This window comes from Mandrillus leucophaeus, unplaced genomic scaffold (genome assembly GCF_000951045.1).
Source record: "Mandrillus leucophaeus isolate KB7577 unplaced genomic scaffold, Mleu.le_1.0 Scaffold925, whole genome shotgun sequence".
NCBI classification, from domain to species: domain Eukaryota; kingdom Metazoa; phylum Chordata; class Mammalia; order Primates; family Cercopithecidae; genus Mandrillus; species Mandrillus leucophaeus.
Genome location: NW_012110086.1, coordinates 82,931 through 109,079, shown reverse-complemented (window position 1 = coordinate 109,079; position 26,149 = coordinate 82,931). Strand labels below are relative to the sequence as shown.

The 26,149-nt window shown below is 46.7% G+C and overlaps 1 long non-coding RNA gene across 1 annotated transcript in view; it reads right to left on the bottom strand.

Moving 5' to 3' along the window:
- Positions 1-204: 204 nt before the first annotated feature.
- The window catches only part of LOC105531972, a 31,392-nt gene continuing 5,447 nt past the window's right edge, over positions 205-26,149 (bottom strand). The window contains exons 2-6 of the long non-coding RNA XR_001004894.1: positions 8,736-8,837; positions 8,533-8,613; positions 4,727-4,804; positions 1,227-1,304; positions 205-532 (exon numbers count right to left, since the gene is read on the bottom strand). This is a non-coding gene — a long non-coding RNA (uncharacterized LOC105531972). The remainder of the gene's footprint in view (positions 533-1,226; positions 1,305-4,726; positions 4,805-8,532; positions 8,614-8,735; positions 8,838-26,149) is intronic.

Sequence of the window (26,149 nt, the reverse complement as noted above, 5' to 3'; positions counted from 1 at the left end):
GAGGACTAGATGTAGCATGACCCTTGGATTCCCAGATTTCTGCTGCCACAGACTCATCACTTCTTTTTGCCCCTATGATGAGTTGAAAATACATTTCGGAATACATGGCCCCAAAAAACAGGAGACAGGGTGAACGTCATGAGGACAGTGATGACGTCTTCTATAAGCCTAGGTAACTGGCCCTGAGACACGTCCTCTGCCCTCCTCCACTCCCACTCTGCCCTGTGCAATATGGGAGGGAATTCCCCGGGGGAAGACAGGCTCGTCCCTGCCCAGAATTTCCCAACCGTAGCTGCACCGTGGGTTAGATACCCAGCTTCCCCAGGCCCCACGTGTGCACCTTCAGTAGGTACTGGAGCAGGAAGCAGAGGAAGGGAAGGATGCGGCCGCATTCAGTCCCGGAGAACAGCAGGCCCGGGTTGCTCCTCTTTGGTGGCCGGGGCTGAAGGACGGTCTGTCTTATGGGGAAAACTCTCCTCCCGCATAGCATGTTTCTCTGGGGGCCTCCGCTGAGCTCACCGTCTTGGGAGAGCTGCATGTGGAATGTGGGAAAGAAGTCAGCCATCTAAGCCGATGTCTTCATTGGCTCAATGTCGGTGATCACTAATGCAACAATACTGTGGTTGTACTGACTGTATGTATGACAACGTTCTCAACAATACAGGATAACAGAACGAGCAACAGTAAAAGCTGGAGTGACCCGCGAACGGAGTGGGTGGGCTGTGACTCCCACACTTTCCCTGCCCCTCGCCAGCCCCTCCTAAGCCCCTGTGTGCTCTCCAGGTCAACACGTCAGAATGACCTGGCCAGACGTAGCCAATAGGTGTGGTCCTAAACAGCTGGTACCACACCTCCCTGGCTCGTTCTTCTTCAGGTAGGGAGCTTCTCTGACCTTCCACTTTGGAAAGAGCAGGCCTTGCTTAAAACTGAGTGCCGGCCAGCCCACATCCCCCGAAATAGATCAAGGGACTCGTCACAGCCACTGCTCAAGTATTGGGAAGAGACATGACACCAGTGCACAAGTGCATTCTGAACCGTAATGACAAGCAGGGAGCGAGAAAGCCACCTGTCTCTTTAGAACATACTTTCCCTGAGGCCTAGGGCTCAGTGGAAAGAGACAGGAAGGTTCCGGCTGTCCTTCCAGCCCCTAGAGCTGCCCAGCCCAGCCTGGCAGATGCGAATCGCCCCAGGAAAGGAGAGAGGAAAGAAGCTTCCCCAGACCTCACCGTTCCTCATTCCAAACATCTTGTAAGTCCCAGGGGCCCTGAAATAGTTTGTCCGTAGCCAAACACAACTTCCTGTTTCTAAGAAAGGGAAGAAAAAAAAAATAGTTGAAAGCGTTTTTGGACACTGGAGATTTCAAGTTTCTGTAAACGAGAATGAATCAGACACATGTGGAATGAATTTCTCCGGAAGTAAGAAAAGATGCTGTGAGTTCGTCTTGCTGGACCAGAAAATAGGAAAAGGGTAGCTAGGAGGGGAGGTGCCTCAGAGGCTGCCAGGAGAGAGGCCGTGTGGACACGGGATGGAAGAGAGGGTCCCACTGGTGACAAGGCTCAACGAGGTTGCCCTGAGGCCACATCCTGAAGCTGCTCATTACTCAGAACTGCTCCACCTCTGAAGTCCTACATCAAATCTCCTCCTCCCCAACCACAACCTCCCATCTGCCCAGATCTTTCTCATAAGTGCATCCTTCCCCATGCCCTGACCACCCCCACACATGTCCTTCCCCCATCCGTCTTTCCTGCTCCTCTGTCTCCAGCTCTTTCCCTGAGTTGCTTGGACTCCACGTTCAGCACCTCCACCTCAATCTTGCCAGTGTTCTCAGTGCCCTTGCCCCACTGACTCTCTGTGCTGCTCAGCAGGCAGAGCCTCACACGGCACCCATTCCCCTCTCCACACCTCTCATGTCATCCTGCTAGCAAGCAGATCCACACCCCAGGGGAATCCCAGCCCTGAGCACACTGGTGCCACCATAAAGTTACAGCGCTTGATGGAAACTGTCCAGGAACCCAAGCAGACTCCCCTCTCAGCTTTACCACTGGTCATCCACAGAACTATTCTGCGCTTCCCATGCTCCTCCAGGTCATCGCCCTGCTACGTTTCACTGTGAGTAAACAAATTCACCTCCACTGCTAAGTGGAGCCCAGTACCGTATCTCTTATCATGGAAGGGAGAGGGGACGCCAGCTCACCGTTTACAGGCCACGTGTAGACACGAATCTAGAGGAATAGTATAACTCTCCCTTATTTTGGATTCAACAGGCATGTTCCAATCTCTGCCAAATCCATAGGGGAATGAAGACACAGAAGATAACTCCTCCCCCTGATTAAATTAATCCTCCAGCTCTCTGAAGGGCACAGCACATCATCAGGTTTAAACACCTAGGTCTAAAAAAAAAAAAAAAAAAATGCCAGGCGCAGTGACTCATGCCTGGAATCTCAGCATTTGGGGAGGCTGAGGCAGGCAAATCACTTAAGGCCAAGAGTTTGAGACCAGCCTGGACAACATGGTGAGACCTCGTTTCTACAAAAAATATAAAAAACTTAGCCAGAGCTGTTCCAGCTACCCAGGAGGCTGAGGTGGGAGGATCACCTGAGGCTGGGGAGGCCGAGGCTGCGGTGAGCCGTGATCCTACCACTGCACTTCAGCCTGGGCGACAGAGCCAGACCCCTTCTCAAAAGTAAATAAATAAATAAATACGCGCCCAGGCTCCCTCGTGACCCGGCTTCTCTACCTCATCTTCCTTGTTGGCCCCTCAGTTTCCACCACTGCTCGGAGTCCTGCGCATGGCCCTGACATGGTCTGTCACTCCCTCAGTTCTTTCTAGCTCCACTGTTAGATGGAGATGGCTCTTCAGATCCCAAAGGTGGGTGAGGGGAAGAGGGAAAGCCCTCACAGGGACAGGACCAAGGACAGCATACCTAAGAGAGCAGGCTTTGCGCAGTGCTAACTGTGGCCTCCTGCTAGCCTGTCTCTGGTGTGTAAGGATGTGAAAACATGTCCCCCTCTCCTCCATCTGGAGCTACATTACCAAAAGCCTAGCCTACAAATGCGCCAGATCTCAGGAAGCAGGACAGGGTGAGGGAAAAAAAAAAACACAAGAAAATGAAATCATCATTTAAAAAACCCTGTTCATTTCTTATCGCCAATCCTGAAATCTTGCTTGTAGCTACAGATGCGCCTTGATTTGTGCAGAGTTACATCCCCGATAAACCCATCGTACGTCGAAAATATCATAAGACTAAAATGTGTTTAATATCCCAATAAATCCATTGTGAAGTCAAAAATGTGTAAGTTGAATCGTCCTAAGCCCAGACGCTCCTCCACTTACAATCAGGTTACACTGGGATAAACCCATCAAACAGTCAAACAATTGATTGTAAGCTGAACCATCATAAATTGAGAACCATCTGTATATCCATCCTTTTAAAAATCTATCCTTTCTCCTTCTGTTTCTGTTACATGATGAGGTATTTCCCCACTGTCAAAACTAATCCCTTCTCAATACTGCAGCCCTCCACCCTCTCAAGGCACTCAGCCCCTCCACAATCCCTCCCTTCCCAAAGACTCAGCCCCTCCCTGTCTGCTGACAGCTCCCCGTCAGTGTTCGCAGGTGCTGCGTCTTCTCACTCCCGCATTTCACAGTCACGTCTCTCCGCTCTCCCCTCGCTCCCTGAGCTCCTGCTCTTCCAAAGCACACCGCTTCTCTCTGCAAACATCACATATACTCTTTCCTCTTCCGGAAATGTTCCTTTTCCTCTTTCTTCTCTCCCCACTTTAACACACTCCTACTTATTCTTCAGGTCACAGATTAAAGGTCATGCCCTCAAAGAAACCCTCAGGTTAGGTTAAGCACCCTCATGTTGCTGTGCACTTAGCTTTTTTTTTTTTTTTTTTGACAGAGTCTGGTTTTGTTGCCTAGGCTGAAATGCAGTGGCACGATCTCAGCTCACTGCAACCTCCGCCTCCTAGGTTGAAGTGATCCTCCTGCCTCAGCCTCCTGAGTAGCTGGGATTACAAGCTCCTAACACCATACCCGGCTAATTTTTGTATTTTTAGTAGAGATGAGATTTCACCATGTTGGCCAGGCTGGTCTCGAACTCCTGACCTCAAGTGATCCTTCCGCCTCGGCCTCCCAAAGTCCTGGGATTATAGGCATGAGCCAGCATGTCCTGCCTGCACTTCACTTTTCAAATACTCAGCACCCTGGGCTCCTTCTATCTTTGCTGCTGGACCATACACTGTGAGTCCCAGGCCACATCTCGTCTTCATTTGCACGACACGTGTCTAGCTGAGAGCCTGCCATAAGGCAGGAAGAGAAAAAAAATGATCATGTTCCCTTTCCCCTTTAAAAAATGTTTCCACTTCCCCATATTTCTCTCTGATACCTCTGTGCACCTTCCACAGTCATACTTGAGAGAACCGCTCCCTTCTTCACGCCCTAACAAGTCAGCTCCCCACACCACTGCCTACGGGTCTGTGTTGCCAAGGTCATCGATGACCTTGTGCTAAGTCCGACAGACCTGCCTCAGTCCTGTGCCTGCATCCCGGCCTCCTCTGCATGCCCTCTCCCTCTACTTATCCCTAAGTTGTTGAGTTCCTCTGGGTTCTGTTCACTCTTCCTGGCTGATCCCATCCACCCCCATGGTTTCCATTTTTTCCCATCTGCTGATTACTCCCAAATTTAAATCCGGAGGCTGTGTGTCAGGGGCCCCATGCCCACCTCATGTTTGGAGGTTCCCTGGAAGGGCTCCTGGGACTCAGCACACAGCTGGGCTCATGGTGAGGCTTTATCCTTTTGCTGTGGTGGGGACACACGGCTGGATCATAAGGGGTCAAGGCACAGACAGGGTCTAGAGGAACCCATGCGAGACTTCCTTATGCTCTTTCCGTCCCACCAGGGTCCCACAGAGCCCACTGTCCCTCCACAAAAATGCAGCAACACACGTGTGACATTTCTGTGCGGGGAAGCCTGGTAGAGACTTAGTGCCCAAAGGTCTTAACTGGGGGCTGGTCACATTGGCACTCTCTGCCTAGCAAAATTCTAGACTCTCAGATGGAAAGTAGGTGTTTGGCATAAATTGTGTTGTCTGCACAGACAGTCTAGCCATGGGGAATCACCTTATCAGTTAACGGTTAACTAGGGATGCTCTGAGAGCCAAGTTCCCAGACACTAGCCAAGGGCCAACCTTGCAGACAGGTGTTTCTATGAACAGCAGTGTCAGGCCTGCTGTGATAACTCCTTTCTGCACAGGCTCAGTATGTTTCCAACTGCCCACCTGACTCAATTTGCTCAAAGTCAAACTCACTCTCTTCCTCCCAGCTGTTACACCTATAACCTATCTTCTTCTTTTTTTTTTTTTTTTTTTTTTTTTTAAGAGACAGAGTCTTTGCTCTGTCACCTAGGCCGAAGCGTGGTGGTGTAATCATACCTCACTGCAACTCCTAGGCTCAAGTGATGCTCCTGCCTCAGCCTTCCAAAGTGCTAGGATTTCAGGCATGAGCCATTGTGCCTGGTCAGGACCTATCTTCTGTTTCCCCCTCTTCTCCACCCCTCCTATCCACTGGCACTCAAATGCAAACTCCTCTCTCCATCTCCATTGCTACTGTTTTCATGGGGGCTCTCCATCCCCTCACCCAGCATGGCTTCAACGGCCCTCTCCCATTTCACTTCACATTCCCTCTAATCCCATCCTCACATTACTCAGTGATCTTTTAAACATGAAATTCCTTGGGACCAGGCGTGGTGGCTCACACCTGTAATCCCAGCACTTTGGGAGGCCGAGGCAGGCAGATTACCTGAGGTCAGGAGTTCGAGACCAGACTGGCCAACATGGTAAAACCCCCTCTCTACTAAAAATACAAAAATTAGCCAGGAATGGTGGCGCATGCCTGTAATCACAGCTACTTGGGAGGCTGAGGCAGGAGAATTGCGTGAGCCAGGGAGGCGGAGGTTGCAGTGAGCTGGAATCATGCCGCTGCACTCTAGCCTGGCTGACAGAGTGAGACTCTGTCTCAAAAAAAAAAAAAAAGAAAAGAAAATTGGATCATTTCACTTCTCCATTGAAAACGCTTTGAAACCCTTTAATGGTTTCCAAATGCACTAAGAATTTTTTTTAAAAATCCAAACCTCTTAACAAGTCCTACAAGTTCCTCTGTGGACTGCCACCTACTAGCTCCCAGTCATTTTACGCCACTCTATCCCTCTGGTGACACTTTCTTTTGTCACTTGCTCACCAAGCCCTTTCTCACTTAGCAGATTCCCACATGCCAGTCCCAAGCCTATGATGCTCTCTCCCCCGCTTCCCCCGGCTTTCCCAACTCATCCTTAGGGTCTCAAGTTGACAGTCTCAGCCTAAGAAAGTCCTCTCCTATCTCCTCCAATCTAAATGAGGTCCCTTTAACTCTCATAATTAACAATTCTGTGTATCTCATGTCGACTGTTCTGTTTGTTTGTTTGTTTGTTTGTTTTGAGATAGAGTTTTGTTCTTGTTGCTCAGGCTAGAGTGCAATGATGCAGCCTTGGGTCACTGCAACCTGTGTCTCCCGGGTTCAAGTGATTCTCCTGCCTCAGCCTCTCGTGTAGCTGGGATTACAGGCACGTGCCAGCACCCCTGGCTAATTTTTGTATTTTTAGTAGGGACAGGGTTTCGCCATGTTGGCCAAGCTGGTCTCAAACTCCTGACCTCAGGTGATGCACCCGCCTCATCCTCCCAGAGTGTTGGGATTACTACTGTTCATTTAATGCTTCCCCCTGCACCCCACTAGACTGCTAGCTCCATGAGGGCAAAGACTCTTTGTTCACTGCTGGATATTTGGAGCCAACCTAGTGTTGGCCATGTGGTAATGCATTGTCTCTGTTAGCTTGGGCTGCTGTAACAAAATGCCACCGACTGCATGGCCTAAACAACAGAAATGTATTTTCACAGTTCTGGGGGCTGAAAGTTTGAGCTTAGGGAGTCTGTATGGCTGAGTTCTGGTGAGCGCTCTCTTCCTGGACTGCAGATGGCCACCTTCTCACTGTGTGCTCACACGGCCTTTCCTCCATGCATGTGTGTGGACAAGAGATAGGGAGCTCTCTGTAGTTTCTTCTTAGAAGGGCACTAATCCCATCCCAAGGGCCCCACCCTCAGGACCTCATTAAACCTAATTATCTCCCAAAGCCCCAGCTGCAAATACTGTCACATTGGGAGTCAGGGCTTCAACATACGAATTTTGGGGAGACACAAATCAGTCCATAGCTAATGATCTCAGTGTTCCAAGAAAAAATGAGTGAATCACTGACAGAGAAGTGTTTCTAAAATGTATGTCTAATCTTGTCACTTCTTTCCTCAAGGGTTTTCAATAATTCCCCTGCCTATAGAAGAAGTTCTAAAGTCCTCAGCTCAGCATCTGGGCCTGTGATAACCCAGCCCCGGGATACCCTGGGGTTACTCAGCAATGCCCCTGGAAAGTATGGTTTTCTCTTTCAGGAGCGTGCCCAGAGTTCACACCTGTTCAATAGCCCCTGCCTCCCAGGGGTCTGCTCTGCTGTCTGCAGCACTGGCACCGCTGAACCTCATCCACAGCTCCCTCGAAGCATGCTCTCTGCAGCCTGAGTAGTACATCCAAGCATCAGAGTGAACAGATGCAGAAAACTGCCAGAAACATGTGCTCCCAGAGCTGAGAAGCTGCTGAAAAGAAACCTCGTTCTGACAAAGGGCAGAGCCACACACACACGGAGCTAGACCTGAGTCTCTAGAGAGAAGAGGCTGCTCTGAGATGAGCCCAGAACCTATCTCTCAGCACTGAGCATCACCAGTTATGAAGCCCCTTGCCCACCCTTGAGAATGTCCCCCATCTGCTGGGCAGAGCAGCACAAGACCTGGTGTGAACCGGCACAGCCTTGGCCTATCTCTGTGAGTGTCCTTCCCAAGTTCTGGGAGTGATTAATGGGTCAGCACGGCCCATAGTGGACTCTGTAAATGTGCATTCCTTTCCCCTCTCCCTGTTGCCCAGCTTGTAAACCTATGCCTTGGCCTCCACATCAAGCATGTGCTTTTGGGTCAGAGGCTTCCAGTCCTGGCCCTCCTCTCCAGCACACTTTCTCCTGCTCCCTGGACAACTGGCATTGCCCTGATTAGGTTGTGCACTATCCCAGTGGCTCGCTGTGGATATACTGGTCCATAATTCCCAATAGCCTCGCTCTGTCTGGTGATGAAAATAAAATCTGGAGGGGAATTTGCTAGAACTTCAGCCTCCCACCATATTGCAAATTGAGAGCTGACTTTGATGCCATATGTGTGCTAAAGGGTCAGCACATATTAGAAGAGCAGGAGGCAGAGAGTTAGATGGACTGATTTTGGGTTTTGTCTTTGCCATTCACCAATTCGGTGACCTTGGGCAAGTCAGTTCCTCTGAGCCTCAGTTTCTTCATCTAGAAGATGTCCTACCAACGTCAAAAATGTGTGCAAAAATCAAGTGAAAGAATGCTATGTGATGGTGGTTTGCAAATTACAACACACTACATGAATGTAGGAAATTCAATACCTTATATCCTTAGGAGATTAGGGGCATCACTTGCTGGAATATCATTTTGCTTACCACCAGATCCCTGGGTTGGAAGAGAGTCTAGGCAGAGAAAGATAAAGAAAAGCATAAAATTACCTAATTTAGTGAACACCAAAATTGGTAGCATAAATTCTGTGTATGCTGGCAAGTTGGAGGGAATTAAGGGGAACAAAAAAGCAGACCTGGATGTGTTTGGCTCAGTGGTGTGGAACTTCAAATCCAGTGCCAGGCTTGGCAGAGATGTGAAGTGTAGACCACACTCCTCTCTCCTCTGAGTCCTGAGCCTTTGGGAAATAAACACAAGATGTGCGGATCAAAATGTCAGCTTTATTTTTTATAATAGCAAAAGATTGGAAACAACCTGATGCCCATCTGTACGGGACTAGTTAGATAAATTACGGAAATTCACTCAACAAAAAAAATACTATGCAGCCATGGCCGGGTGCAGTGGCTCACGCCTGTAATCCCAGCACTTTGGGAGGCCAAGGTGAGTGGATCATCTGAGGTCACGAGTTCAAGACCAGCCAGGCCAACATGGTGAAACCCCAACTCTACTAAAACTACAAAAAAAATTAGCTGGGCATGGTGGCGTGCACCTGTAATCCCAGCTACTGGGAAGGCTGAGGCAGGAGAATCTCTTGATTTTCCTGAACCCGGAGGTGGAGGTTGCAGTGAGCCAAGACTGCGCCATTGCACTTCAACCTGGGCAACAAGAGCAAAACTCCATCTCAAAAAAAGAAAAAAAATACTATGCAGCCATTTTTAAAAGTGCAAAACAGCAAGGTGTTGAACCATAGCTATGGTATGCTACCAATTGTGGAAGAAATATGTGAGTGTAAGTACATATTTGTGTGAATGTGTATAAAACACGCCCAGAAGAAGAGATGCTTAAACACAGGTGCCTCTGCTGAGGAGAACTAGGAAGCTAGGGAAAAACAAAGGGGAGACCATTCACTCTCTGCCTCTTTGCACCTTTTGAATTTTGAACTGTGTGACCATAAGACTGTGTTACTGTGTGCATGCATGTGCCTGTGCATGTGTGCGTGAATCCACTTTACTGAACTCCATAAACATCTTGGACTTAAAACCAGTGGGCTCCCTGCTTCCTGATACTCAGGTATCCACTGGAAGCTCAGACTGTGTGCCCTGCTCGTGGGGAAGTTAAATCCAGACAGCAAGATGAAGGGCCAGAGTAACAGAACGCGTGCTGCCAGCCCCTGCAAAAGAGAACCAAGGGGCCGTGACAGCAGCATCCTTCTCCCACTCCTTACAGTGGAAGAGAGGAACTGGCAGTTTCTCCAACTGGACCTCCTTGCCCTGCTGCGGCAGTGTAAAGAGCAGGAGGATGAGGGCCCTCCAGAACAGTACAGGAAATGTTAGCATCAAGTGGACAAGGGAAAGATGGGGCAGGTGTGGAACAGTGCGGCTGGGGAGGGGGATGCCGAGAAGGAAACTGACAAGAGACTGTGAGGGGGCGCTGATGGATAATGAGAAGGAAGAGAGGTGTCAGGGCCTCGAGGATCATACACTTTCATGACCAGGAAATGGGTGCAACCCAAATATTGTGTTCATTAGTGAGACTGGAGAGTGAAAGGATGCAACCTTTGATCTTGCACAATGAGTGAGGATGCAGACATGATGGGGCCGTGACAGACTTTCACCAGGGCATAATTCAGCCCGATTCTAAGGAGGTCCCTCCCTTTCCTGATCCCTCACTGTCCTCTGCCCATTCCCAGCCCCCACATTTAGCAAAACCACTCTGCTTGGCGTTCCAATGTTCTGTTTTACATTTGGCTTTGTTCAGCAGCAGCCTCTGTTTAGCCAGTTTCTGCTTGGGAGCCAAAGCGCCAAGAAACTACACAAGAAGAGCAGAGCCTGGACAGGATCAGAAAATGCCAGAGATTTTGCCACCAAGCCTGCTCCGCCGAGACTGCCAGGAGAGTTTTGCAAATGGAATCAATCTGAACGTAACTGATGAGAAACATCTGAATGGAGGAAGCCAGGACAAACAGAAATCACTAAGTTTCCCACTGCAGTGGGCTGGAGTGGCTTCCCCAAGGCTTCTACTTGTGTGCATTTACCTTTCTATCACAAAGAGGACTCGTGCTGCTTCTTGGAAACCTATCCAGTTCACAATGACGGACCCTGACCTCACGAACTCCGCTTTCCCTCCAGTCCCCAAGCCCTTCCACGCCCCAGTCTGCAGGTGGTTCTTTGGCTTTGTTGCTGTGGTTGATACATTTTGATAGCAGACGGGTCAGAGGTAGATTCTGGTCACAGTATGGTGTCTCCTTTTCCCCGGAATTTGAAAACGTCAGGAAACCTCACCCACCGCCCAGGTGTCTCCTTACCATCCCCAATTAAAAGCGCAAGATACCTCCCAAATGTAGTCAAGGAATTTGGGGTGTGCTCCTGCAGTTTCCTCAGGGACACATCCCCGAGGCCAAGCAAGTGGTGGCATCATTCATTGTAATATGTCTCAGATGATGTTATAATAATGGAGTGTGCTTGGCTATCTAGAGCTGAGAAGGAAAAGAGTTCAATCCTAAAACCGGGACAGTGGTTATCTAGCACATTTCGAGGGAAAGAACACTCCAATTCTGACTTACACGTGCTTTTGGATCCTAGACCACTTTGTCTTCAGAGTGGAAAATCAGAATACTCTCACGAGATACTAACTTTAGGCCAGGTGCAGTGGCTCATGCACTTTCGGAGGCCGAGGTGGGAGGATGGCTTGAGCCCAGGAATTCGAGACCAGCCTGGGCAACATGGCAAAACCACATCTCTGCAAAAATTCAAAAACTTAGCTAGATGTGGTGGCATGCACCTGTAGGCCCAGCTACTCGAGAGGCTGAGGCAAGAGGATTGCTTGAGCCCAGGAGGTGGAGGCTGCAGTGAGCCGGGATTGTGCCACTGCACAATCCTGGGTGAAGGAGTAAGACCCTGTCTCAAAAATTATCAAAAAGAGAGATATCAACCAATAGATAAATACTGATTCAGCAGTGTCCAGCTTCCTTCCCCTGCCTGCATATCCACCACACAGTCTTCTCAATGTTAACACAGAGCAGCTGGCCAGCTGCAATCACCTGAGCAGACAGTGGCATTCAACACATGGACATGGTGCTTTATCAGCCAGACACTCGACGTTTAGCCGGCACAAATCTGGATAAATGCCAAACCGAGATCTGACATCTGCAAAGCTTTGGCCCAGGTCTGGGACTGAAGGTGACTGATGGTTCTGTGATTGGATAGTTAGGAACCCCTGAGTTTAGGAACACGAGTGACGCGTCCAGAAACAATTAAACCATTGGTCAGGGAGTTGCCCTGCTTCTTGCGTTCTTTGAAGAATAACTTAGCTATGTGTAACTCTAAGCATAAACATTATGCTGACCTTGATCCAGGAATTTAAACAGTGTCATGTAGTGTAAACACTACAAATACCTTCTTGCTGAAATGATCTGTTTTCAGGATGGGTTAGGGTTTCTTCCCTACAAAAGTACTTTGGGGCATTGGATTTTAAATTCACAGTCAGATCCGCATTTTTCTCGAGTTTACATTGCGTGGCCTTCAAGCGTTCTCACCAGCTTCTAAGGTTGAGGGAGCCCTCTACTGATGGCATGGCTGTAATTTCATAGTACATAGCAAGGAAAACTGGGTGAAGTCTAAAGAACTCCTGGATCTGAGAACTGTAACCGGTCTCGAAACCTAGAGCCGACAGAGCTCTGTTTCTAGAGCCTATGAAAAACCAGGCTCTAGAAACATCCTTGATTTCCTCAAACTATCCACATTATTTCAGGTTTTATACTTTCAGGCAATAGAAGAAAAAAAGGTCTGAAAGGAAAGTCGTGTTCTATGCATTGAAAGCTTACATTTTTTTGTGTGCGCATGCACACGCATGCCCTTGTACACATGTGCACGCACACGCACACATACACGTATGCATGTACTTCTGTTTTTACAAATATACATACACCTACACCTACACATACATATACATACTTTGCAATTGCAGCATCATTGCCCACTACAGGAAGGCTTTGCTCTGTGTGTGCGTGTCCTGGAGGAAAGGCATGGGAGGTACATAGTATACATAGAATTCCAGAATCGTGGGACTGGATGGAATATTCACCCTTTGTGGCATGTTCAGAGGACAACTCTGACGAGGCCACAGCTTGAGAAAGGAATTCTCCCCAGCGACTGTGGCCTTGATGCTGGAGGTTAACAGCTTAACACCAGGATATGGTGCCCAATTCTGAACTCAGGAAATTAATGATGATAAGGGTGGGCTGCCTGCCAAGGCCTGTGGTGTGAATCCCAAGAGAAGCACCTTCTATTTTGAGACCTCCTCCGACCACGGTGAGCTGTCCTCTGCTCCGATGTATGCCCCACCTCTCTGTCTATGTGCTGCTTTCTCCAACTCTGTTATTCCTAAACTTTCCTGGGTTTCCAACCCATGGACAGTGAGAGTAACTTATTCCCTCGCCCATTGATTCATCAAAAAGAATAATCATGTGGTATTAGGAATCAAATACCTGACACAGATGTCAATAGGAAGATATCAATGGCGTAACTCTTCCCTTGCCAAGAACATCAAAGGGAAGAGAGGGGAAATGGCAAGCAGAGGATCAAACTAAGACTGGACAAAAGGGGATAAATGCACAATAAGTTTCTTTTCCTTGAGAGGGCTCCCCTGGAAAGGAAAAATAAAAGCACAGTCTTGCACCACATAATATGGCCGACGCTGCCAAATGACCACACACACCAAAGGGGCCACCCCTGGAAAATCAAAAGACCAAACGACGCCACTCCTCTGCTCAAAAACCTTCAGTGACTCCCATTGCCCATAGAAAATCTACAGTCTTAAGAGGGCATTCAAGGTTCTTTGCTTTTCCTGCCACAGTTCCTACCCACCCCAACATGTGTAGCTCACTCTCAGGTTAGGCTGTAGACCGCTGTCACCTCATGGCTTTCCTGCCTTTCTTCTCTGTTTGTCTGGGGCCTACTCCCCATCCTTCAAGAGTTAGCTCAGATGTTACATTCTGTATGAAGTCTTCTCCAGCTCTTCCAGACAGAATTTATGTCTCTCTCTCCTGTGTACGCAGAGGATTTTGTTTATGCCTTCCCCCGCCACCATTATAACACTTATGGACAGCCTGCATAGTTGGGTCTCCTCCACAGTTTATATATTGAGGTCAAGCCCACATCTTACTCAGGTTTGCATCTCTCTTGAGCTCCCACCGCCACCATGTCACTCCATGCCTACCCCGGATCCTTCTCATTCCCCATTCTCATTCCTCCTGCCAGGGGCCTACCATAGCATCTCCCATACAATTGATTCTTAATACTGTACGTTGCTTGTTCCGTGAAACTAAATTAACATCTAAGATTAGGGGAAAATATAGTTCACTCTAAAGACAGAAAGAAGGCAAGTGAGATATTGTGTCAGATCCTAAGTAATACAAAGTCTCCAGCCTGGGCAACATAGGGAGATCCCATCTCAGAAAAATAAATAAATAAAATAAAAGCTCCTCCAGGTTTTGAATCCCTCCAGTTTCAGGGCTCTGCCTTCTACATGTGACCATGGCATACTGAGACCAACCTTCAACTTTTGAGCAACTGTGAATTAAAGACTTCCCCGTCCTCAAGACACTTTACTGTCATCTGCTAGAAATTTGTCATAAAAACTATCCAAATATGCTATGAGCAGGAGATGAGTGACACCTCCTGGGGTCGTACAATGAACAGCCCTAACTGGCCTTAACGATAGTAAGTTGAACACAACCAGTTGGTGTTTGTCTTTCAAGATGGGCGTCACAGTAGTGCATGGACCTTGGAGTGTAAGAAATCTGAGTTCACATCTTGGATAACCATCCTAACCATTAGCTTCCAGGCCTCTAAAATGTAGCTCGTCAAAAAACCTCTTCACAGAGTTACTTTTAGGATTACATGAGATTTTAAATATCGAGTGCTTAAGGACTCACAACAAATGTTCAGTCAGTGAAAGCCATTATTATTACAGTAACACTTCTAAAATTCAATACATTTCTGAAAGCTATCTTTTGAAATTACCATCAAACCCTTTTATAAGCCACATGCAAAAATCATGAGTTTTGTGTGTGTACATGAGTTTCTTGCTTTTTTTAAGACAGAGTGTCACTCTGTCACCTAGGCTGGAGTGCAGTGGCACCATCTCGGCTCACTGCAAAATCAGCCTCCCAGGTTCCAGAGATTCTCCCATCTCAGCCTTCAGAGTGGCTGGGATTACAGGCACGCGCCACCACATCTGGCTAATTTTGTATTTTTAGTAGAGATGGGGTTTCACCATGTTGGTCAGGCTGGTCTCGAACTCCTGACCTCAAGTGATCTGCCCGCCTCACCCTCCCAAAGTGCTGGGGTTACAGGTGTGAGCACCTGGCCTGTTTCCTGCTTTTGCTAAAATGATATTATTGTATCTGAATCTCAATTTTATTAATCAGATATAGCTAAAATGATATTTAGATGTCTATAAAAGTCAAATTTGTTGTTTTTTTTTTTTTAAAAAAAAAAAGGTTTGCAGCCACTGACTATATGTTCCAGTTACTTAGAGAATTCCAAAGGCATTGTTCAAAACCAAAATTTTGTATAAAAAGCATTTACATCTTATACAAATATCCCAGGTATGCCAGGCATGGTGGCTCATGCCTGTAATCCCAACACTTTGGGTGGCCAAGTGGGGTGGATTGCTTGAGCCCAGGAGTTCAAGACCAGCCTGGGCAACACAGCAAAACCTGGTCTCTGCAAAAAACACAAAAAAATAGCCAGGCATGGTGACAAATGTCTGTAGTCCCAGCTACATGGCAGGCTTAGGTGGGAGGATCTCTTGAGCATGGGAGGTCAAGGCTGCAGTGAGCTGAGATCACACCACTGTACTCCAGCCTGGGTGACAGAGTAAGACTCTGTTTAAAAGAAAATTTTAAAATCCCAGGCATTCTCCACAATATCTAGCAGAAAGTTGGACATAGTTGTTCCTTCCTTAATACAAATTATCAACTACTTGATGATAATTGTAAAAATCAGGTTTTCTAAGTCCGTAGCATAGAATCCCAAGAAACCTAAAGTTTTGGAAGTAACCCAACCTGTAAGATCAGTTAAACTGACATTTTGGATGGCTCCAGGGGATGTCAGGAGATTAATATTCTCTGGATTCCCTTCTAGACCTGAGAAGTTTAATTACTACTTCACAGTCAGTTTTCCAGTGCTTAGTCAGAGAATGTCCTTGAAAGGGCACTTGTTTCACTAATAAATACTGCCAACTCTGCTTTTTCAAGAGTGGATTATGATTAGTTCAATCAGCAAGCACTTTCCAACCCCTCTCATGTGTAGAACATAACACTTGATACTGTAGGAGTTACCAAGCGCATAGCACATGCATGACCCCTGATTTCATGGGGTTTCCAATCTAGAGGAGACTAGAATCTAGAATTCCGATCTAAAATCTTTCAATTGTAGTCAGTATACACAACAATAAAGTATGGATTATGATACAATTACTTGTTGACTGAGTAGTAGAAATAATGCGTGCTATAGAAAGACACCTGTGGATGAGGGTCGTTATGGAGGCCCTAGAATCAAACTCAGCCCTAATAGACAGAAAGGCTTTCACTAGGCAGAGAGAATGGGAGCGAGTCTAGGGGAAGAGACCATTACAATAATGACAAACGGTACAAGGGGCATTGGAGAACGGAAAGTAGGCCAATCCACTTACATAGAAGTTGAAGTAGTGGTATAGTGGTTATAAGATCAAAAAGACAGTCTGGAGGCTGGGCGTGGTGGCTCTCGTCTGTCACCCCAACACTTTGGGAGGTCAAGGTGGGTGGATGCCTTGAGCCTAAGAGTTTGAGAACACCCTGGGCAACATGGTGAAACCCCATATCTACAAAAAAATACAAAAGTAGCTGGGTATGATGGCGTGCACCTGTAGTGCCAGCTACTTGAAAGGCTGAGGTGGGAGGATCACCTGAGCCTGGGGAGGTGGAGGCTGCCTTAAGCCATGAGTGCACCATTGCACTCCAGCCTGAGCAACAGAGCAAGACTCTGTCTCAAAAAAAAAAGAAAAAGAAAGGTAGTTTGGGACTACAGTGTGACAAATCTGAATAGCAGAAGCAGGAATTCATACTTTATCTTGTATAGACTAGGAAGTGACGCTCTCACATGGCACGTTGTAGGAAGCTGGGCAAAGATACAGAAATGCTGAACAACTGATTGTTTTTTGTTTGTTTGTTTGTCTGTTTTTAATCGAGACTTGCTCTGTTGCCCTGGCTGGAGTGCAGTGGTCTGATCATAGCTCACTGCAGCTTCAACTAACCAGGCTCAAGTGATCCTAAGGCCTCAGCCTCCAGCGTAGCTGGGACTGCAGGTGCATGCCACCACGCCCAGCTAATTTTTGTACTTTTTGTAGAGGTGGAGTTTTACCATGTTGTACAGGCTGGTCTCAAAGTCCTGGGCTCAAGCAATCCGCCTGCCTTGGCCTCCCAAAATGCTGGGAGTACAGGCATGAGCCACCGAGCCTGGCTGAAATGCTGAACTTTTAATGGCCCTTCTTGGTTCATGGCCAAAAACACAAAAAAGAAAAAAGAAAAAAAAAATCAACTAGCTCTTCTGACATCAGCTCTGTAGTCAAAAGTATTCACAGGGGAATGAATCTAAATCTTCTGGCTTTAAAAAAAAAAAAAAAGACTACAACTTGGGGATTAGCTGTCCACTTCAGTCTTCCATGTTCACTCTGGCCTGTCTGACCCAGAGTCATCAGCAATGAGCAGCTGAAGCAGGAAAAGCAGCAGAAACTCAGAGCTGCTGGTGGCTGGAAAGAAATTGTTCCTGGCAATGAAATCTGCTCCATCTATGCCTGGGATCAAGCAGTGGGATTAGGTGGTTTGCTGGGCCCCACAGCATGGTCTCTGGTGCTGTCAGCAGCCTTTAATCAAAACATGACTGTGTAGCACGCAGTGGTGGCTGGTTTATGTTCTAGATATTAAATGCAGGCTTACGCATCCCTCTATTTATACACGCACCCAGACCTGCTGGATAACTGCCATTCCATTCAAGGGAGGTGAAATAAAACCCTCCTGTGTAGCACACTGAGACGTACACCACACATTCCTGGAAGCAGCAGGCAAGAAAGGGTTTGACCTCCAACCACAAAAAGGAATCCCATAGGGGAAACCGCACAGTGGCCTAACAGACCACAGAGAGAAATCTATTCCAGAGTGTGGAAAGCTGGTCTTGGTGAAGTAGTAGGAGGGATTTTGAACAAGTCACACCAAGTTAGAAGCACAGGAAGGCAACAAAAAGGGCACAGGGGGCACCACCTGTCTGCCTTTGCATCAGCTTCACTGTCAAACTTCAGTCTTGTCAAAATCCTGCCCTTGGGAGACCACCTAGGTCTAACTTCATTCCCTGACTCATCGAGCTCATCTGCCAACAGTCCTTCCCCAGAAACTGATGGTTTCTACCCAAGTAGAAAAGCAGACTGCAGAGGCCAACAAGGTGGGTTGTGTGGGAACTTGCTAAACTGAGTTTGGCAGCCCCTACCAAGACAACTGGCTGGCAGCTTATGCTGACAAAATTCACTGCTACAGAGACCTTTAGTTCCAAACCACCCACCTCCTGTTGCTTTCTGGTTCCCTACCTGTGAGCATCTATAGATAGACCATATTTTATTTTCTTGGTCACCTCTTTCCTAATGCTTTCCCAGATTACTGGAACTGAATGTTTTCTTTCTTTCTTTCTTTCTTTTTTTTTTTTGAGGCAGGGTCTCACTCTATTTCTCAAGCTGGAGTGCAGCAGCGCCATCTTGGCTCACTGCAACCTTGACCTCCCATGCTCAAGGAATCCTCCCACCTCAGCCTCCTGAACAGCGGAGACTACAGGTGTGTGACACCATGGCCAGCTAATTTTTGTATTTTTTGTGCCAATCAGAAAATCTTTGAATCCACGTATGATCTGTAAGCCCCACCCCACTTCAAGTTGTCCTGCTTTTCCAGACCAAACCAATATATACCTCACAGATATTGATTGATGTCTCATGTCTCCCTAAAATGTATAAAACCAAGCTGTGCCCAACCCCCTTGGGCACATGTTCTCAGGACCTCTTGAAACTGTGTCTCAGGGCCCGGTCACTCATAGTTGGCTCAGAATAAATCTCTTCAAATATTTTACAGAGTTTGGCTCTTTTCACAGAAAATGCAATATGCCCTCAATGAAAACTTGTTGAGTGAACGAATGTACAAATCAATGAGTACATAAAGCAATAGTGAATGAGTGAATGGATGGTTAGAGTATCAGTATTGCCCAGATTTAAAGAAAAGGAAAGTCACTCCAGATGTCGATCAGGTTGAACCTCTTGCCTTTACTTTGGTTAGTCATTATTTAGTCTTATTTTATAGAGGAACCAACCAAGGCCAATGTGGACAAACACCTTGAAAAGGCCACAGTGCTCATCTCCTAATGTAGAGCTCTTTATTCTATACCATTCTGCAAGATACTGATATCTGGTTTGGTTGGTTCCAGTATCTGGTACACATATCATGGGATTACCTTCAAGAAGACCAGGAAAAATACCCTACTTTGTTTTATCCTCTTATTAACCCCTTCTTAATTTCTTATCTTTATAGAGAGTAGAGATGAACGTATACTTATAATAGGAAGATGCCGTACTCTGTTGTTGTTTGTTGTTGTTGTTGTTGCTGTTGCTGTTGCTGTTGAGGTGGAGTCTCACTCTGTCGCCCAGGCTGGAGTGCCATGAGTGGCTGGATCCCGGTTCACTGCAACCTTTGCTTCCTGGGTTCAAGCAATTCTCCTGCCTCAGCCTCCCAAGTAGCTGGGATTACAGGCGCCCACCACCAGCCTGGCTAATTTTCATATTTTTAGTAGAGACAGGGTTTCATCATGTTGGCCAGGCTGGTCTCAAACTCCTGACCTCAAGTGATCCACCCACCTCAGCCTCCCAAAGTCCTGGGAGTTTGGCGCGTGAGCCACTGCACCAAACCAGAAGATGCCCCACTCTCTAAACAAGGCAGACGTGGTCTAAACAAGTCCAAAATGCAAAAGTCTTTCAACATCAAACATAATTCCCAGATTTGAGTCCATGGACGTGGCAAGGAGGAAACTTTTATCAAAAGAAATTGCCAAATCGTGGGAATGTGAGAAACGAATCCATCACAGGTGCTTCGTCAGTTCAGCTGGCAGGGCCAGGAAAGTAGCTGCCTGCAAGTATACCTGTCTCCTCTAGCCAAACCACCACCAGGATTTCCATGGCAAGTAGCTCCCTGGACTTGATTCAGAGCCTACAAATGGAAATTCTCAGGGCAAGCCTAGCCTTCTTGCCGCTGGCAAAGTGCCACAGAAATGTTGCCACCCCCTCCTCTCCTGGGCTCCATCAGAGACATGGGCATCAAATGGAAACAGCAGAGCTTCTAAGGACAGAATGGACTCAGGCTTGGTAGTAGCCACAGGCCTCAAGCAAGCAATCGCCACCACTAAACATGCCCGTTCTGATGCTGCAGGAAGAGTGAAGCCTGGGCTCCAGGGAAATTCCTGGCAAATGTTCTCACAGTTTGATTTGTGAGAACAGCAGTTCCTGATAAACGCTTCAGAAAGAAGATAGTAGCTATTAACACCTCTTGGACCGAACCCTGCAAGTCCTTTGACAGTTTTTCAGCATGTTAGACAAAGGTGTGTAGAAAGTCAGAAAGATTTACTGGATGGTGGGGGTGAGAGAGCAGCCTGGAGGCAGGAGATAGTTCTCGCCCATCTTTTGGAAGAGGTCAAAGGCTAAATGGTTTTCTGCCTTTATTTCCCTAACTGTAAAATAGGGGTGATGCAGGGTTTGGATTGTTGTGCTTATATGTAAAATGCCTAATCTACACTCTGTGAGTGTAGCCCAGATGTCCTCAAGCCCCATCAGCCTGGGGTGGTGACCCTAACAGAAGAGCCCCAGGGCTCAGCCCCCATCAGTAGAAGCCTTCCTCATACCCTGCCTTTCTGGTTCCAGGAGCCTCTGGCCACCCCACGGGCGCTCTGGAAGGTTGCTGGAGCCTGTCTCCAAGGGTCCCCAGGACACTGCCCTTCACATGGCTGCACCCATTGGTGCCCTCCTCTAAGCCCTACAAACACTGGGGTTTTCCAGTGCGCTGCCCCAGGGCACTGCTCCAGTGTGCTGCCCCAGTGCTCCGCCCCAGTGTGCTGCCCCAGTGCGCTGCTCCAGTGCCCACCTCACTGAAAGTAGGGAATCTGCTCCTCCTAGTTTGTATTACATTCTTAGGCTGTGGCGCCCAGTAGGACCAACTGAGATGCTCATATTATAGATCCTTGAGTGAAGCATCTGGCCAGTTTATGTAGTTCATGAAAACTGAAGAATGGTAAGGTTCATAAACTTGGGGAAGGAGAGCTTCATTTCGAATAAAAGGTTGTGGTCTGCAGGGTGACCATTCAAACAGGCCGAGAAGCACAGCCTCCATCCAGAAGCCAGAAACAGGCACTGTGCTGGGCATGGTGGCTCACACCTGTAATCCCAGCACTTTGGGAGGCCAAGGTGGGCGAATCACTTGAGGTCAAGAGTTTGAGATCAGCCTGGCCAACATGATGAAACCCAGTTTCTACTAAAAATACAAAAAATTGGCTGGGCGTGGTGGTGGGCACCTGTAATCCCTGCTACTTGGGAGGCTGAAGTGGAAGAATCGCTGGAACCTGGGAGACAAGAGGTTGCAGTGAGCCGAGACGGTGCCGCTGCACTGCAGCCTGGGAGACAGAGCAAGACTCCGTCTCAAAAAAGAAACAGGAACTTCAAGGGTCAGAAATACAAAATACAGATTTATACTGAACGGGGTGGCCACATATACACATTCAATAAGCTATAGGAATATTCATGAAAGGAGAAACATGCACATGCACAATTGAGCTTCATGCCTCTCCACAGGACCCATGTTCAAAAAATGGTGGCATTACCATGATCCACTGATGGAGTATTCAGCCTTCTGATCAAAAGGTGAAGCAGAGGACACGAAGACCCTCACTGTACATCCTCCATAGACCGGCCGGAACCACTCTGTGGTTGCTGGTCTCTGACAGTAAGGAAGGTCGGGCAGTTGTTGTATTGAAACTGCAAAGGGGAGAGTCAGAAGTTAGTGGTTGGTGGAAATCAGCAGTGTTCTGAAAGGGCCGGTTTCTGTTTAGCCCTTAGGGAAGAAAGCCTAATGGTGGTTAGCGAGGGATGGGATACAATGAGGCATTTCTGAGCTTCCATCCTATCATGGTCAGGAACTTAGCTTCCAAGGTCTCTCTGGGGTCCCCTTGGCCAAGAGGGGGTCCATTCAGTCAGTTGGGGAGCTTATATTTTCATTTTCACTTCTCATTCTTTAAGGATCCCTGAAGGGTTGGGGTAAAAGACCATTTGAAAGGCATTTCGCCATGCATGTTGCAGATACCCCTGACAGCATTAACTTCACTGAAGCATGACTTTGTGAATGACTCTGTGGTCTAAGAAGAATGTGTGTTCAGAGTGCCAAGCTAAGGAATCCAGGAGCAGCCAACCAAGAGATCCACTCCTAATCTACAAAGGACATCTGAACCTTTGGCCCATCACTTGGAACACAGGTAATACAGGGGATCAAGTCCCTTTTGGGGGATTAAATGGAGGTTGGTAGGTGAAGGTTGCTAGGTGGAGGATGCTATGTGAAAATGCTATATAAACTGCATGCTTTTTTACCAATAGCAGCCGTTCTCCTGTCCCGCCCACTGCAACTAAGCCATCCCTGTATGTAAGTTCCCCCAAATAAACCGTGTGTCTCATTCACTGTCGCTAGGTCTTTTCTTTGGTCTCTTGAACATGGTGCCATCTCTGTTGGAGTCAATAGGGGTCTAGTATGACACTAGGTTACTGCAGTGAAGTTCAGACTTTCCCGTGATGGTTCAAGTTTAAGTCTGTTGAAATGAATTGATAATACACAGATTGGCCAGGTGCAGTGGCTCATGCCTGTAATACCAGCACTTTGGGAAGCCAAGGCAAGTGGATCACCTGAGGTCGGGAGTTCAAGACCAGCCTGACTGATATGGCAAAACCCCACCTCTACAAAAAATAAAAAATTACCCGGGCTTGGTGGCGGGTGCCTGTAATCCCAGCTACTCGGGAGGCTGAGGTGGGAGAATTGCTTGATCCCGGGAGGCAGAGGTTACAATGAGAGCAGAGATCGCGCTATTGCACTCCAACCTGGGTGACAGAGCGAGACTCCATCTAAAAATAAATAAATACACAGATTAACAGAGGAAAAAAGGCATACAATTTTTTTTTGTTATTTTACTTTGCTTCTGTAAGGCATACAATTTTATTAACATGCATAAACACTGGGGGATTGCAGGAGAATGGTTACACAATAACCCAGTGAGGTACAGATGCTTCTGCACCCTTCTTCATAGGTGGAGGGAGATGCAGAATGCAGGCCATGCATCTGAGGGGTAGTAAACAATGGTTAGGGAGAACGAATGGATCCCAGAGACAGAGATTAACTTGTAAATGATTCTTTTTGGAATTCAAATGAGCCACAGAGGCAGACATTATCTTGTGAAAAAGTCAACCAGGTGTGGTTGCATTCCTCAGTCTTCTTTTCTGCCATAGATAATGAGATTTCAGTGAGGGGATGGAAGGCAATTGTGTTTTCTTTGGATGGTCCAGTCCTTTTTCTTTTTCCTTTTTTAATATATGTAGAAATGCGGTCTCACTATGTTGCCCAGGTTAGTGTCAAACACCTGACCTCAAGTGATCCTCCCACCTCAGCCTCCCAAAGGGCTGGGATTTCAGGCATGAGAAACTGCACCTGGCCAAGGGTTCAATCTTAAAGTAGATAAGAGAATATCAGAGCATAACATCTTTCAGTATCTGTTTACTTTCAAGGACCTCTAATTTAAAATAACCAGCATGCAAGAGTGCCATGTTTGGAGGCAAAATTTCCTAGGCTCTTCATTACACTCTAATGTGTCCTTATATAGATGATAAGGACATTTTTTAAACGTAATCACTATACTTTCATCATACTTAACAAAAATAATAATTCCTTAATGTTTTCTAATACCAATCCATACACAGATTTCCTTGATTTTCTCAAATTGTCTTTTTATTGTTGATTTTTTCAAACTGGGATGCAAAAAAGGGTGTCATGTTGCATTCGTTATCTCTTCTCAGTCTATTTGATCCCAAAAATCCACCGTCCCTTTTTTTCTAATGCCATCTTGGTTGGAGAATAATGCATAATTACTGGAGAAAAACTGGGTCATCTTTCCAGTGGAATGTCCCACCTTTTTGATTTAGCTAACTGTATTCTTGTCATTTAAGTCATTCTTCTGTCCCTGATATTTCCTGCAAAGTAGTAGCAAATTCTAAAGATGGTACAATCAGGTTCAATTGTTTAGGCAAGAAAGTATAAATGATGCTTCCTGTTGCATTACACCATGAGGCACATAGTGTTTGAGCTGCCGTACTTGTAGGGAGGCTAAAATTGATCCTAGATTGATCATAGGGTGTAGGTGAAGTCAGCCTGGCCCTTCCATTATAATGTTCCCCACCAATACTCCAGCCAATAGTTTTAGCCTCATTAATGAATGTTGCCTTGTTGCCTAGATCAAGTCTTTCTTTTTTTTTGAGATAGGTCTGACTCTGTTGCCCAGGCTGAAGTGCAATGGCAAAATCTTGGTCCACTGCAACCTCCACCTCTCAGGCTCAAACCATCCTCCCATCTCAGCCTCCCTACTAAGGACTTCAGGCATGTGCAACCATACCCCACTAATGTTCATATTTTGCATAGAGACAAGGTTTTGCCATGTTGCTCAGGCTGGTCTTAAACTCCTGACCTCAAGCGATCCTCCCTTCTCGGCCTCCCAAAGTGCTAGGATTACAGGCATGAGCTACTGCATCCAGCCCTAGATCAATTATTTCATTGGAGGTAATTTTTTAAAAATCTATAATTTCTCCTGCATTGATAAGTTGGAATTATACATAGGCAGGAACTACTTTTATCAACTACTTAGCTATCCTAAAATATAGTTGGCATAGGAAAGGTAAAATAAATGCTTTCTCATTATGTATTCATTTTTCAGAATAATAAACTATTACCCTAACCTCCAAAGACAAGCCATCGGGTTGCTTGAGTTTATTATCATTTTTAGGCATCATTGTGAACTCATAATTTTTATGTATTTGATAGGTTTTAATCCATTGTATTACTACTATCCTTTTGATGCACACATTGCCCCACTTCAGCCAGTGGGAACCCGTTCAAAGTGGTTCCTCTGCTGTTTTGACACTATCCCAAGTAGTCTTGGAGTGCTTCTTCACTTCCTGGTGAAACACATTCTCCAATGCTCATCATGTGCATATCTTGCCCCAAACCTGGAACCAGCCATTTCACCGAGGGAAATGGTATTTAGAGATCTACCTCAGGATTTTTGTTTTTTTAATTAAGCATTGCAAACATAATTGAGACTTCCTGTGCAGACATCTCCCAGATTTTACTGCCCTCCCTTTTTCTTTTTATTTCTTTTATTTTTTGAGATGGAGTCTCAGTCCTTCACCCAGGCTAGAGTGCAATGGTGCCATCTCAGCTCACTGCAACCTCCACCTCCTGGGTTCAAGCGATTCTCCTGCCTCAGCCTCCCGAGTAGCTGGGATTACAGGTGCCCATCACCATGCCTGGCAAATTATTTTGTATTTTTAGTAGAGATGCAGTTTTACCATCTTGGCCAGGCTGGTCTTGAACTCCTGACCTCGTGTTCCACCAGCCTCAGCCTTCCAAAGTGCTGGGATTACAAGCATGAGCCACCATGCCTGGCCAATTTTTAATTCTATCTTTATTATATAGTGAGTCCAGATATGTGTGAGGATGTTCTGGGCTCCTATCCTATTCCACTGACTTATTTTCCAATTCTTGCACCATCCCACTATGTTCTTATTTCTATAGTTTAAAAAAGTCTTATGACGTCATAGAACAAGTCCCACCATCTTCTTTTTAAAAATGAAATTTAGTCTTCTCGGCCTCTTGCTCTTCCTCAGAGTCTCCCAGAGCATGAAGGACAGAGAAAACAGTATCTAACATCTGAGAACTCTAAAGGATGGGGGACTGGCTGGTGGTCGCTCTGAGGGCAGAGCAAAGAGAGGCACTGGGGAAATTCCACATTCCCAGAGTTTATCTGAGCAAAGTATGAAGATATCTTCCATGGGCCAGTTGTGAGCCATAAGAGAGTGCTTGCCATTGTAAAGTTTCCTCGATTCAGCTAAGAGGACCAGCTTCTAGAAAACTAGAGCTATGCTGAGGCAGGAGGATCGCTTGAGGCCAGGAGTTTGAGATCAGCCTGGGCAATATGGAGAAACCTCGTCTCTACCCAAAATACAAAAATTAGTCAGGAATGGTGGCATGTGCCTGAAATCCCTACTAGGGAGGCTGAGATAGGAGGATGGTTTAAGCCTAGGAGGTGGAGGTTGCAGTAAACCAAGATTATGCCATTGTACTTCAGCTTGGGCAACAGAGCCAGACTCTAACTCGAAAAAAAAAAAAAAAAATATATATATATA